At 46.0% G+C, this 15541-nt stretch overlaps 1 protein-coding gene across 11 annotated transcripts in view; it reads left to right on the top strand.

The window, feature by feature from the left end:
- Positions 1-15541, top strand: part of MARCHF2 (membrane associated ring-CH-type finger 2) — a 1824254-nt gene that overhangs the window by 729671 nt on the left and 1079042 nt on the right. For 4 of the 11 annotated variants that reach the window (XM_069649693.1, XM_069649685.1, XM_069649687.1 and 1 more), the window contains one exon: positions 943-1096. The exons of the other annotated variants lie outside the window; for them this stretch is intronic. The gene's annotated coding sequence lies outside the window, so the exon portion shown is untranslated. The remainder of the gene's footprint in view (positions 1-942; positions 1097-15541) is intronic. 11 annotated transcript variants of the gene reach the window in all.

The following is a 15541-nucleotide window of genomic DNA, read 5'->3' as shown; positions in this document are numbered from 1 at the left end:
ATGTGACCTAAAAAAAATATTTTTATCCTGTTTGAGGAACAGAAATGCAAGCGACTCAGCAGCGGTTCATACCTTAAAAGAAATGCATTACAGGGTCAGGAAAAACCCTGTCATGCAGTGGCAGCCCCACATCCCGTGCGCATAGGGTTGCCTACAATTTCTGCACATTTAAAAGTGCATCTTGCTTGGTAATGAGACTGCGCTTTTAAATTGACAGAAACGCCACCATTTGATGTAGGAGGTGAAAAAGGCCATCTGAATGGGAGCGCAAATATAAAATGTGCCCATTCATGTGTCCCTTGTGAATTGGGCTGCACTTTTTTGGGGTGCAAGTGATTTCATTTCTTGTGTAAAAAAAAAAAAAAAAAAGTTGAGAACCTGGCACCCTGAGTATTATTTTTTTTTAAAACAGTAATTTTTGCAGATTACTTTCCAAAAAGAGAGAACAAAGAATATTGTACCACCTGTGTCAAAGCCATAAGGGTACAATATTTAACCAAAGTATAAAAGAATATTGTAACTACCCCTGTCCAATAAGAGAAGCATATTCAAACAAAGTGAATTTAATTTACAAAACGGAAAATCACTTGTAAAAGAAGATTATAATCCGCATTGCCAAAGCCAAAGAAAGGCAATTATAAATGAAAAGGTATATCACTTTCCTAATAAGGGATACATGGAAAGGAAAGATTGTAGAATGCATTACCAGCAGTTAAATGCTTGTGTAGAAGGAAACCAAGGATGGCAGGAGTAAAGCCATCCTTATGTGAATCATAAAGAGGAAGAAAAATGTAACCTGCATAGCCTGTGGCAAATGAATCAGCATGAAAGACATTGTTAATGTGTGCTGTATCCTTATTAAAGAAGTTATAAACCCTTTGTTGTTCTTGAAAATCAAAAGACTTATCCAAGAATAAGTTTTTGATTTACTTTGATTCACAGTCGTCACCGTGCCAGCAGCAGCCTTGTATGGGTAGGAGCTTGCTGCCTCCTCGTCGGCTTATGGCGAAGCATTACCCTTGCCTGGAAGCCTGATGCCCAGACCTCATCACTGACTCAGCGACATCCACATTGATGCCAACCGGGCCTCTCTTGGGTAAGCAGCAAGCTTCCAGCCCTTCTTGTTCATATCCGCCTCAACGTGCCTGTTGTGCACTTCCCTTGTGCTGGGCTCCCCAACCGAACCGCACATCACACGAGTGTGGTGTTCCAAAATGGCGGCCTCTGCTCTTGTATGTTACTAGGCAACATCTACAGCCTAGGATAGGCTGAGGCCTCCCATATTTTTGGAAGCACGTCACCGGATGGCGATAGCTGGGGCCACTTCCTAAAGGGCCGCACCTTAAGGGCATCCCCTGTCTGACCCTGTCCGGCGCGTTACGGCACCGAGGCGTGACTACTACCACTGACATCCACTTAGCCAACATGGTAAGATCCCATCACCTCTTTGCCTCCGCACGCATATGTTAACGAACGACAACTGCGACTACGAGCAAAAAACATCTTGTCAACACCTAGCGCTGCAGACCGTCTGCACGCACGCTGGCCTATGCATCCAGCACTCCCACTCGTACACAGTAAACTCCCATGTAACCCTAAACATGCCTATCCTGAACACTAAGACTCCGCGCACCAGAGACTACTGCACTTGAGGCCTAGTAATTGGTATATACCCCATCGATAATGTTTGAATGACCTCTGTCTGACCTCGCCTGCTAGGCCCTGTATGGCCAGTACTGCTACCCGCTAGTCACGCCTGTAACACACTGTTAACTAACTGTGAACATATGTCACATGATTGACAGAACCATATATCTAGCCTATGTGGAAATACCGTGATCATGCCCTCGCCGTGACACTGTATAGTATTTGATTTCATATGATTAATGATCACTCTGTGAACATAGCGTACTGCATCTGCCCATTCCTATGCGTTACCAGACTGCCCTAATCTCACTTTAATATAACCATGTTAGACAAGTCTTCTATCTGTATTTAATCACGCCCATGTGGACTAGCCTATTTTAATTGGATTTGCCCACGATTATGTTGGACTAGCCTACTTCATCTGTATTTTCAATTGCAGTTGCCCATGCCTATGCTAGACTAGCCTATTTTAATTGCATTTGCCCACGCTTATGATGGACTAGCCCACTTCATTTGTATGTAATCACGCATATATTGGACTAGCCTATTCTAATTGCAGTTTCCCACTCTATTATTTGATTACGCCTATGCTGGATTATTCTAATTTTGCTTTGCCCACTCTATTATTTGATTATGCCTATGTTGGAATGGCCTATCCCAATTGCAGCTGCCCACGCCTATGCTAGACTAGCCTATTCTAAATTGCATTTGTCCACGCCTATGTAGGACAAGCCCATTCTAATCCGCTTTCCTACAGAACTATGTCCTCAAGTAAGACTCTGATGACATCTTTACTGCTCCTCTTAACTCTAATCTACACAACGATGCCCCAAACCAGACACTCACCTTGTACCCTCCTTGAGAGAAACAGGCTATGAACCACATTACCCTGTCTCTACGAGCCTAGAACCAACAGCAATGGGGTCCTAAACCCTCGACCTAGCTACAACTCCACTCCCCCACATCATGAGTTGGCACTCAGACCTTACCCCGAGGCCCAACCTAACAGCCAGAACTCCGCCTCACAGCCCCTACTGACACCTAATAAAAAAACGAACCAACCCAAACTAATCTACACTGAACCTCAAAAGCCAACAAACATGACCACCATATGTGGAGCTCTCATTAATGCCAGATCATTAGTTGCACATGCCACGGAAATAGCAGACCTACTATCGTCTGATAATCTTGACATCCTAGCCGTCACAGAATCTTGGCTGCATGATGCAGCGGGCCCAGCCCTTACGCTAGCCATACCCGACAATTATCAAATAGTTAGAGTGGACAGACCAAATGCTAGAGGGGGGCCGCTTAGCCATCATAGCGAAACCAACCTCACCATACTCTTCTGACTCCACCCCCACTTAAATCTTGTGAACTACTCATTGCCAAATTGCCCATCTCTAGCTGCCGCACCTTAACAATCAACCTGTTTTACATACCACCAGGGCCTACAGGTACTTTCGAGGAGGATTTATCCAGTCTCCTGGCCAACAACACTAAAGACTCCTCGCAAACATTAATATTGGGCGACTTCAACCTGGGATTAAATGACCCAGAGGACAAACACCCCAGGCAATAGCAGCCTCGTTCTCAGAACATGGACTAACCCAAAAAGTCCTTACCCCCAACAAATGTCAAGGACCCTAGACTGGGTTGCCGACCTGAATTGTACTACTACTATCACTAAAATAACCCCGCACTATGGACTGACCATCACCTCATTGACTTTACTATAGCAATTGACAAACAAGTATCTAAAATCAAAGCCATGGCACCTCCATTCCCCACCAGATGCAAAATGAATATTACGCCAGACAAACTTCTACCTCACCTCCTCCCTTCCCTCAATTCCATCCCTAGCAACTCTGACCCCAACCTTCTCGTCAAGGTATATAACAACACTATGACTAAAGCCCTTGACATCATTGCGCCCCTCAAATTACGCAAAAGTAAACAGCAGACACACCTTAAAGCATGGTTTACCCCCCACCTCAAATAATTAGGACTCCAAAAAAGAAAATTAGAAACTCGGTGGCGACACTCCCTCTGAGACGAAAACAAACTTCAACTTACCCACTTAGCAAACTGATACAAATAAGAAATAATCCGTACCAAAAAAGATCTCTTCAACGAAAGAATCTCCAATGCCAGTTCCAACACCAAGGAACTATTCGTGACCCTTCGAGAACTAGAATCCCCGATACCCGCACCTGACAATGTCCCTAAAGACAATGGTGTACCAGCATTCAGAATGCCCTATCTAATAAAATAACATCACTGCACCCTACTGAGACGCAACCCACTAGTCCCATTAAAGCCACTACCTCTCCAGCCCCTTTTAGATTGACCAAAATCTCCACACAGGAGACAGAGAAAGTTATCACATCCTTGAAGCCATCTGACTGCCAGGGTGATAATTGACCTACCCAACTTATCAAAGATGTTGCAAGAGACCTAGCACCGTTCAATACCAAACTAATTAATGCCTCTTTCACGTCCAACACTGTCCCAAGCAACTTAAGAGTCATGGGTTCTACCCCTACTCAAGAAGCAGACCCTAGACCCATCCATCCCCACCAACTATATGCCCATCACCACGGTACCCTTTCTCCTTAAAATAATACAGAGTAGCCTACCTACAAATTCAGAACTATCTTGAAGCAAATCACCTCTTAGGCTCTCGCCAATCCGGATTTAGGCCACAACATGGCACAGAGACGGCACTAATTGACCTTAAGACTCAAATTGACGAGCTCAAGGACAAAGGAAAAACAGCTATGCTGCTCCCACTCGACCTGTCGGCAGCCTTCAACCTGGTGGACCACGGTGGTCTGTGCAAACGCCTAGCGCCGGCAGCGCTAGGTGTTTGCAGTGATGCTATAGCATGGGTCCAGCCCTTCTTAGATAACGTTCCACAAGGCTCATGCGCCTCGCCAACCATGTATAACATTTTTACCGAGCCCCTATTTGACAAACTGGACAAACTGGATGTCCCCTACACGAAATATGCGGATGACACCCAGATCCTCATTTCCCTTTCCGGCAATTTTGACACTGATAAATGAGATAAATTTGTATTTATTTTGGATTTATTTTATTTGTATTGCGCACCTTGTCCTGGGGCATCTGGGCGCATAGTTTGAAGAAAGTGGTTACAAGTGGTTACATACAATCAAAATAGCTTTCCACAGGGAAAGGGCAAATCTTAATAATACAAAAATGCATTTCTTAAGAGATAAACAAGATATAGAACATCAACAATGTAGAGGGGTTACAATAAAATTCCTGGGAGTTTTTGGTATACTACAACATATGCCAACAAACAGAGGATATAGATACAGTACAGTTGGGAGGGAGGGATAGGGATGTGATAGTCACATCATTGACACGTGGCAGGTTGGTCACACATTTCCATAAGACGCCCGAGTGGTTTAGGAAGATGAGGCTGAAGCATCAAGTTCATGGAGCCAGTGTTTGGTTTTGTTCTTAAAGGAGAGGATGGATAGTTCTGTTCTGAGAGTGATGGGTATAGTGTTCCATAGTTTGGCCGCGAGGACTGGGAAACTAGATCCCCGGCTGTCTGAAGCTTGTAGCTAGGTATAGTCAGAGTGTGTACATGGACTGACCTCAGAGGTCTGGTTGCTGTGTGGGCTACGTGAAGCGATGGGTCAAGTATGCAGGTGCCATGTTGTTCTGGGCCTTGTGTGTTAGAGCAAGGGCTTTGACCAATATACGAAGTGTAACAGGGAGCCAGTATAGATTGCGTCTTGTGTCAGAGATGTGTCATCTCCTCGGGACGTTGAGGGCCGCCCTGATGGCATTATTCTGAGTGACCTGTATCTTATCCATGTTTCTTTGGCTAGTCCCTAAATAGAGGGCGTTACAGTAATCAATTTTGGACATAAGAGTTCTGGTGAGGATAATGCAGTTGTCAGAAAGGGTCTGCAGGCAGTGATGAGTTTGCAGGTGTAGGCCAAAGCCGAAACAACTGTTAGGGAGAATTCTCATAAATGGCTGATTTCCCTTACCTAATGGGTCCCTCAGCAGCTTTGCTGGATTTCTAGGATTTCATTTATTCACCTGGTAAGAGTGTGAGCCTTTTTCCCACTCTTACATGTGTTTTGCCATGTGTGTTTTTACCATTTTATGTGTTCTTGGGCTCTGGAGCCTCACCTACTCCATGAGCACCACTTTTTGTGTGTGTTACACAGCACCTTCAGTGCAGTGACACAGAGTTGTCTTTGAGACTTCCCACTGACACTGATTTTCTGGGGCTGACTACTGTCCCCCAGAAACATGTAAAGTTGCCATTAACTTTATGTAGCCACTTTAAACCACAGACCCAGTACACCCCATCTTACATGGAGTATTGGAAAGGGTTAACTCTTACCCCTTTTTGTCTGTGCCTCTTGGAGCCTTGTTTCGCTCCCTTAACATTAAGACTTGGCTGGTGGCAGTGGTAACTACCCTAACTTTTCTACCGCGATTATCTTATATAAGCGTGCTAATGTTTTAGGCTATTATATTAGCCTCGAACGTAAACCCGCTTGACCAAATACATTTTATTTTGGTTCCGGCTGGGTTTATACGCCATTTCTTTTTGTTAAAATCTTTCTCATGTTTTTCTCTACTCGCCAAACCGGGGATGATTCCTTTGTTCGCTGTCTTTTTGCGGGCTTCTGCACAGAAGCCCTCCTTAAGGCGCCTGAAAGTCTAGGTAGGCAGGATGTGAGGGAGGGATCTTCGGACCCCTGCCATGGGTTCCCTTGGTAACCCAAGTCGCACCCTTGTCTGATTGGCTAAGGGGACTGGCACTGCCAGGCCAGCCACCCTGCTGTGTGATTGACAGCCAGGCTGTTTGAATGGGGGAAAACTGCATAAAAAGCAGGTCTCTCTGACTGGAAGAGCAGAGTCGCCACTGGAATGAAAGAACCAACGAGGAACTGGAAGAAGAGGGCCCCTACCACGACTGAACCACCCGGTGAAGCCCTGCTGCAGGTCCGAATCTCCGAATGCAACGACAGAGAAGATCCTCCAGGAAACTTCTTCCGTTGAGCTGGTGGGACCAACCAGTTCACCCAAACTGCAAGCCAGGACACCTCCTCTGGTTGAATTCACTGTACAGAGCTACAGTGGGCCGGATAACCAGGAAGGTTGGACCCTGCTTGGGTTTTAAGGAGCGCACCTTTTATTCTTTGTTTTACTCTGCTGCTGGCTTCTCCCCTGGGTGGCGCAGAACCCTCCAGTCTTCCTACTTTGTGTGAGTGCGACAGTTGCTACAGGAACCGTGAGCCTCCAGGAACCACCAGGAATGTCCGCCTCAGCTACAGCTCCCTCTCCATTTTAAGGTACTGTGCAAATCTGTTTGCTCGTTTCGTTCAATCACGGTAAAAGTATTTTAAATATTTGGCCAATCCGAGGGCTTGTCCTTCTCTTCTCTTTGAACTAGCTTTTCTACCAGCCAACCTCATACGGAATCTGTGCCAATAACTTTACTGCGAACTACCCTGAACTGTGTGATCTTAAGCAAAATACTTTTGACCCATTGACTTTGGCCTTAAGCCTTTTCTAGCTGATCTCCTCACTGAAGTTCCTCTTGTTCAATTGCCCTGAGTACTTACCTGTTGGTTTGCCTAATTCCTAATAATTTGTCTTTCCCGCCCTTTTAAATTGCCGGAGTGCCATTTTGCTCCCACTTCATTTTGTGAGCCTAACTTGTCGCAAATTTAACGGAAGTGGTGTGGTGTATTTATGATTGTGATTTTTAACTTGCTTATAATAGTGAAATGTTATACAACTGTAGAGTAACTAAATATATATTCTTTTACTTAGAAACTTTGAGTCAGTGTTTGCCTGAATCATAGTAATCACTGTCCTTTGTGTAACTATTTGATACTGCTCACTTACTCTTGAGATAAGTCTGGCTGCTCTGCTACTGCTGCCACTTTAACTGTGTAGTACAGACTTGTACCAAAGGTGAGATTGTACTGTCACTTGTAGTCTTAATTGTGTGTGGTGTTCCCAAAGGGTACTGCATATAATTCTGCCTAACACTGGTGAGGATAAAAGTATAGTAATTATACTTAGAGTACTGCTATTACCTTGGATCAACTAACCACAAGGCAAAAATCGCTAAAAAGCAATATTAATAATGTCTGATGTGGAAAGCCACAATCAGGAGACCCTCCTGAGTTACACTGCTGATCATCTAAGAAATCTGTGTAAAGAAAGGAAACTCTCTGCTAAAGGCAAAAAGATTGAATTAGTTGAAATGTTATTGAAGAACCAAAGTTAGGGGAGTGGGTCTGAAATGCCTGACTCTCTAGCAAATGTGGAAAGTATTGAGGATGATGCTATGTCTGTTAATGATGAGTTGGAAGAGGTAGATGTGTCACTTAATGTAGGCCTCCCTGGCCCTTTGCCTGCTCAGCAACCTCAACCCTTGTCCATTGGGACCCCCACAGGTCCTACCCTCAGTCCTGAATTTATTGCTCTTGCGAAAATAAGGTTTGAACTGGAATTCAAACGTTTAAATGCTCAAACTGAACAAAAACACCAAGAACTGAAGCTCAGAGAAATGGAGTTGATTCGTGAACTTGAAATGAAGAAATTGTCTCTTGAGAATGCTTCTCTCCCAGAGTCTTCTGGGTCTTCCAGTCCTAAGAGACCCCGTATGCCTAAAGAAATTGTGGGTATGTATGAGGTTAAGCTTGATATTTTGGATTGGTTGGCAATGTTTGAATATAACCATGATATTCAAGGTTGTTCGGGGAATCAATTGCTTCCCTGGCTCTTCTCTAGGCTACCCACTGTTGCATCTGATGTTGTAATGGAGTTGGGGGAGGTGGATAGGATGGATCAGGAGTGTGTGAAGCTAGCTTTAATTGCTAGATTTGGGAAGGCCCCTTCCCAGTACCTTAAGAGATAGATCTCCGGAGGAGACCCTCACAAATCATGATGGTACCACTTGGGCTACCTGGGTATGTGAGTGTTTGAAAAACGTAGATGGTTGGATTAAGGGTTACAGAGTAAACACTTATGAAGGAATGAGAAATGTTGGAGTCTATTTTTGATGTCTGCTCTCCTGAGCTCAGACAGCACTTGGCTGATTCTAAGGAGATGGATCCAAATAAGCTAGCTAAGGCTGCTGACTTGTGGGTTGCCAACAGAGCTACTCACAAGGATTCTGGGGCTACTCAGAAAAAGGATGAGGGGAAACAGCCAAAGAAAGATAACAAAGAGAATTATAATACCTCCAATTCAAAAGAGGGCCACAAACAGCATTTTAAGGGTAAACCACAAGGGAAACCAAATCAGGCTAGTGCACCATCTGGACCCAAACCAGATGGAGGTCAGAACAAATCCCCATTCATCAAAACATTTGGGAAATGGCATTTTTGTGGGTCAACTGACCATGTGAAAGGGGATCCCAGATGTAAGGGTAAACCTTCAGGGGTCCACACTGTCTCCTTAGCCTTCTCCCCAGAGGAAGAAGTACCTATGGCCAGTGGCAACTTTCACCTACTGGCTGATGAACCCATGGAAGTCTCAGCCAGTGTGTCTTTAGTGTCCTGCTTGTGGGAACAACAGAATTTATATGTCTATAATTCCATCCCAGATAACACTAAAGAGTAATATAAAGATAGTGTTCTTGTGAATGGTCAGGAAACCCCTGCCATCAGAGACACTGGAGCCAGCCTAACTATGGTGGATGAATCATTTTTCAATGTGGAGGATGTTGCTAAGGCACCCAAACACCTCACCAAGTTAGCTGGAGGCCCTGTGCAAATGCTTCCCCAGTTACCAGCTATCATCCAGTGTAATGATATGACTGTCAAGATACCTGTTAGTGTGCAAGTTACGGAGCAAGGCCTGCCTGACCTTGTCCACGGAGCGCCTGACCCCGCAATTCCGGGCGCATCGCGGCGCCACAACGAGGCCGCATCTGTACTTTTTCTTCGGCCTGCATCCGCCGGCAGGCGGAAACGCCGGCCACAACAAAGGCCATACTAAGGCCTGTTGGGTGCCTGTTTGGAGCCATAGGAGCCAGGGGCCTGGTACTCTGCCCTTTCCACTCCAGGTTCTTCACTATTAGAAGGTAATGGCAATTCAAATGAGTCTTTATGTACTGTAGATATATACGAACTTAGGGATTAGAATATGAAGATGTCTCCTGAAGCTGCCTCTTACATTGCTTGTTTACATTGTGTTGTGCCTTATGGTCGCCAATAGACCACAACTGATTGTGTTTTGCCCTGATTTATGTTGTGCCTCTAGTCTTTTGCCCTTGCCTTTCACTGCCAATTCGATCTTAGGTGGCCCCTATCTATGTACATGGTTGTTGCCACCTAGCTCTTCTCTCTCACCTAGGTAACCAGGACCTTCATCATGCACGTCAATGTACTCCTTCCATTACTCTACACACTATCCCTTCGACTTGCCCAAGTTCTCCAGCTACCTACAGTAACAACCTCCACACTCTGGGTTAAAATGGACCAGCCTTCTACCAGCATGGCATCCCCACGACCTCTCGCGTCACCTAGAATGAGCCCGGCAGCACCCACTGTAGGCCATACCAACCAATACCTCAACGACCCAGCTTTATGGCTGGATCACTTTGCTAGGAAACCTACACCTAACCAACCCTGCCCCCTCTCTCTTAGAAATAAGAGACTAGGCACCAGATTCCGCCTACGCCACATCCGTCACATCACCAGGAAACAAACCCCCCTCTCTCCTGGATCTCTGTCAACTGCCACCACATGCAAACCCACCACCACCAAGGTTAAACTGCCCATGTTCAAAGGTGCCCTCATTAATGCCAGATCCCTCACTGCACACGCACTTGACGTAGCTGACCTCATCACCACGTCCGACCTTGACTTCTTAGCTATCTCCGAAACATGGCTTCATGCCGCATCTGGCCCCTTACTAGCGTTAGCCCTACCGCCGAACTACGGCATCACACGATGTGACCGCTCCACCGCCTCTTCCAAAGGCGGCGGTGTGGCCTTCATCCATAAAAATACACTTGACCTAAGAGTGTTACCTGACTCCAAACTCACATCAGCCGAATTGCTGTCTGTCAAACTAGCACTCACACCTAACCAAACAGCCACCATGCACCTAATCTATAGACCTCCAGGACCCGCACCAACCTTTGTCAGTGAAATCTCCACTCTCCTCCTCAACAATACAAAGAACAATTCGCAAACAATCATCCTAGGCGACCTTAACTTAGGTCTTGGTGACTTAAAAGATCCTGTGGCCTCTGACCTGGAGATCGCACTAACTGACCTCGGCCTTACCTTATACATCCAAGAGCCTACCCATATTAAAGGTAGAACACTTGACTGGGTAGCTGGCTCCAATTGCAATATCAAGGTCCTTAACAATACCCCCTGCCTATGGTCCGACCATCACATTATAACTTTCAACATTGAAGCCACACCACGAATCCCGTCACCATTAGCCCCAGCACTCCCAACTCGAAGCAAAAAAGATATAACCAAGGAGAAACTCCTCCCATTGTTACTCCCGTCCCTTAACACAGCCACCAACTCTTACTCTGATCCAACCTCACTAGCACACACCTACAACCAAACAATGCGAACTGCCATTGATTGTATAGCACCTCTCAAACTTAGAAAGGCTAAACCTCAAGCTTATCTTAATTCATGGTTCACACCACAGTTAAGATTGCTCCGCAAAGCCAAACGCTATGCCGAAAATCGATGGAAAAGCCACCCCTCAGACGAGCATAAAGACAGTTTCCTTCTAGCCTCACTCTCCTACAAAGATGCCATCATCACGGCAAAAAAGGAATCTTTCAACAACCGCATTATACAAGCCGACTCGAACACCAAGGAACTCTTTAAAATCCTAAGAGAGCTTGAAACTCCAGTCGCCCCCCCTGACACATGCGTGAAAGATAGTAAATGGTGTGCCAACATCCAAGCAGCCTTACTAAATAAAATCTCCACACTACAAGACAAAATCAAAGATAAACAGGACAGCCTGAAGCGCGACAACCACGTTCATTCCCTCACTAAGGCCCCCTTGCCAGACTCTACCAATATCACACCATTCGCATTCTCTCCACTTACCGTGGCAGAGGTAGAAAATATAATTCTCAGAATTAAGCCAACTAACTGCCAAGGTGACCCGTGCCCAGCCCCTACTATCAAGGACTCAGCGCATGAGTTGGCCCCATTCATCACGGCCTTCATTAACTCTTCCTTTCAAACAGGTATTGTCCCGGACAATCTGAAGGACGCTTGGGTTATCCCACTGCTTAAAAAACCTTCCCTAGACCCTAACATTCCCACTAACTTCCGACCTATCACCACTGTACCATTTCTGCTCAAGATCCTAGACCGTGCCGCATACTTTCAGATCCAAAATTACTTGGAAACTAATAACTTGCTAGGTCTACGACAATCTGGTTTCCGCCCCAGACACGGGACAGAGACCGCATTATTAGACCTTAAAACTCAAATCGAGGTTCTAAAGGATCAAGGCAAACTAGCACTGCTACTACTTCTCGACCTTTCAGCCGCATTCGATCTGGTCAACCATCAGATCCTGTGCGAGCACCTCCATTCAGCTGCCAACTTCTCCTCCTCGGCTGCGGCTTGGATCAAATCTTTCCTGAGCAACAGATCCATGAGAGTCTTTGCCCCATCCGCAGCCGCGGACCCTTCACCGATTCACTGCGGCGTTCCTCAGGGATCTTGTGTGTCACCTACACTTTATAACATTTTCACGAAACCACTCTTTGATGTGCTTGATTATCTGGGTGTCTCCTATACCAACTATGCGGACGACACCCAGATACTCATCCCCATCACTGGTGATTATCTAGGTGACACCAAGGCCCTTAACGACGTCTACTTGGTCATCCAAGCCTGGATGGCCCAACATCAGTTGTGCTTGAATGATGACAAGACGGAGCTCCTGATCTTGGGCACTGCACAACGCCTGAGCAGACTAGAGCCGTCCTATCAGTCATTCAACATAGATGGTAATATCATTAGTGTCTCAAAAGATACCAAAACGTTAGGTTTCTACCTTGATGCCACACTCTCATTAACCCGACAAACCAATGCTGTCAGATCTGCGTCTGCATACACATGCAAACTTATCGCAGCTTGCAGACCATTCCTTACTACGTCTAACAGCGTTACGCTAGCGAGAACCCTTATTATGGCTAAAATTGATTACTGCAGTGCTCTTTATCTTGGCACCAGCCAAGAGAACCTGAACAGACTTCAAACGACACAAAACAACGCCATTCGTGCCGCTTTAAACATTCCCCAACACCACCACATCACAGAAACCAGAAGTAAGTTAAATTGGCTACCTGTCAAACAGAGAATTTCTCTCAAAACACTCGCCCTTACGCACAAATGCCTAGCCAACAAAGCCCCGATCTACCTTGGTAGTCGACTATCGCGCCACTCTACCTCCCGACCTCTAAGAACAGCCCAATCCCACTGTCTAGCGATCCCCAAATTTAAATTGCAAAAAGCAGGGGGCTCAAGTTTCCCCGTCTTAGCTTCCAAGTTATGGAACTCCCTCCCTGTTTCAATTAGAGCGGAAGACTCTTTCAATACCTTCAAAGCCAATACTAGATCTTGACTTTTCAACCAGCTTTAAGGCCGGCTTCGCGCTTCTTCCTGACCTACCCTGACTTGCCGACCGCTACTATCACCTATCGGCACTGAAACTACTGTACATATGTATATAAGATCCTCTTGTAAATGTATATAATGATCCTTTGTTACCCATGTGTAAATGTTTAATGATTCTCTGTTATACCTGCATATCTGTAACCTTGTACAAATTGCGCCCTGATGCCTCCGGGCCTGTTGGTTTGCGCGTTATAAATAAAATACAAATACAAACAAGTGCCTGGGAGGGTCCTGTTGGGTGATGACCTATGACCTTAAAGCCCTTGGAGTTCTGTCAAGCACCCCTAGGCCTCCCAGTAAAAGGAAACAGGAGCTCACAAGGTCTGCAAGGGAGAGAACCTTGAGAGGCTCTCCAGAGGAGATGATAGAAGAAAATATCACTCCCACTCCGCAGGAGTTGCTCACTGCCATTTCTAGAAAAACAGGGGCAAAGGGGAAACCCAAGACCTCCAGAAAAAAGTCAGACAGCACCCCTGTGCTACCAACAAGGACATCACCAAGATTGTCCAAAGTCATGCCTGTGACTTCTCCACCTGCTGAGGCATAGTGTGAGGTGCAGCCTTGTGTGGTTGGGCCAGCATCTGAAGAATCAGATCTGGAAGAAGACACTGTCTTAGTTGGAGATCTTGACCCTGTTGACCATCCTGAGCTGCAGTCTTTACTGGCAGAAGGTGGACCCAACAGGGCAGACTTTAGCAAAGGACAGAGAGAGTGTCCTACTCTTGAAGGTCTTCGACAGCAGGCTGCTAACCAACTTGATGGGCAAGAAGTTGGAAAGCACAGGTTGAGCTGGGAAGATGGCCTCTTCTACAGTGAACCAACTGAGTCTATCCCTGGGGACTGCAAAAGAATAGTAGTGCCCCTTGCTAACAGACTCCAGTTCCTACAGTTAGCCCACGAGATACCTTTGGCTGGTTACTTGAGTTTCAAGAAGACCAAGGAAAGGTTCTCTCTCTACTTCTACTGATGGGATCAGAAGTTGACAAATTCTGCAGGAGCTGTCACACTTGCCAAACCTCTGGCAAGAGTGGAGCCAAGAATGTGGCACCCCTGCTGCCTCTCCCAGTGGTTGGAGTTCCTTTTGAGAGGGTGGGCATTGACATTGTCGGTCCTCTTGACCCTCCCACATCTTCAGGGAACAGGTTTATCCTGGTTGTAGTAAACCATGCTACAAGATACCCAGAAGCCATACCTATGATAACGTTACAGCTCAGGCTGTGGCTAAGGCTCTACTTGGTATTTTTACCAGAGTAGGGTTTCCTAAGGAAGTGATATCCATCAAGGGATCCAATTTTATGTCCCACTACATGCAAGCCATGTGGAAGAACTGTGGTGTCACTTACAAGTTCTCTACAGCCTACCATCCACAGACAAATGGACTGGTAGAGAGATTTAATCGTACTACGAAGAGCATGATAGGTGCTTTAGAGGAACCCCTTAAGAAAAAGTGGGACCTTCTACTGCCATGCCTTCTCTTTGCATATAGAGAAGTCCCTCAGGAGGGAGTTTTGGTTACAGTCCCTTTGAGCTTCTCTATGGCCATCCAGTCAGAGGTCCAGTGACACTGATCAAGGAGGGGTTGGAGAGTGCTCCTTCCCCCAAGCCAGTCAGAGTGACTGACTATGTGATAGATCTCCAGAGGAGAATGTCACACATGATGGCAGAAGCAAGTGATAACTTGAAAGAAGGTTAGGCTTTGGTCAAACATTGGCATGACCAGAAGGCCAACATGGTTGAGTTTATTCAAGACCAGATTGTACTAGTTATGGTGCCAACAAGGCAGAGGGCCTTGCAGGACAAGTGGATAGGACCCTTCAAGGTTGTGGGCAAACTTGGAGAGGTGAACTATTTGGTGGACTTAGGCAGACCAAAGGGGGCTCCCAGAGTCTTTCACACCAACTGTTTAAAGGCTTATGTCTCGAGACCAGAAGTGGGAGCTTTGCTTCTAGCTTCAGCTTAAGAGGAAGAGGAGAGTGAACCTCTACCTGAGCTCCTCAGAGGCCAACCTTTAGATGAACAGAGAGAAGGAGTTAATCTCTCTTCTCAGCTGACTTCTGAACAACAGGAGGAGTGCAAAGTTCTGTTGAATCAGTTTGCCTCCCTGTTTTCACTATCACCATGCTTGACCCCTTGGGGCCAGCATGATATTCTCACTGGTGACTGTTTACCTGTCAAAAGCAGGGGGTACAGAATGTCAG

Source organism: Ambystoma mexicanum, chromosome 1p (assembly GCF_040938575.1).
Source record: "Ambystoma mexicanum isolate Mex_15411 chromosome 1p, UKY_AmexF1_1, whole genome shotgun sequence".
Classification (NCBI taxonomy): domain Eukaryota; kingdom Metazoa; phylum Chordata; class Amphibia; order Caudata; family Ambystomatidae; genus Ambystoma; species Ambystoma mexicanum.
Note: the sequence above shows the minus strand (reverse complement) of the source record. Positions and strands in the feature narration are given on the sequence as shown.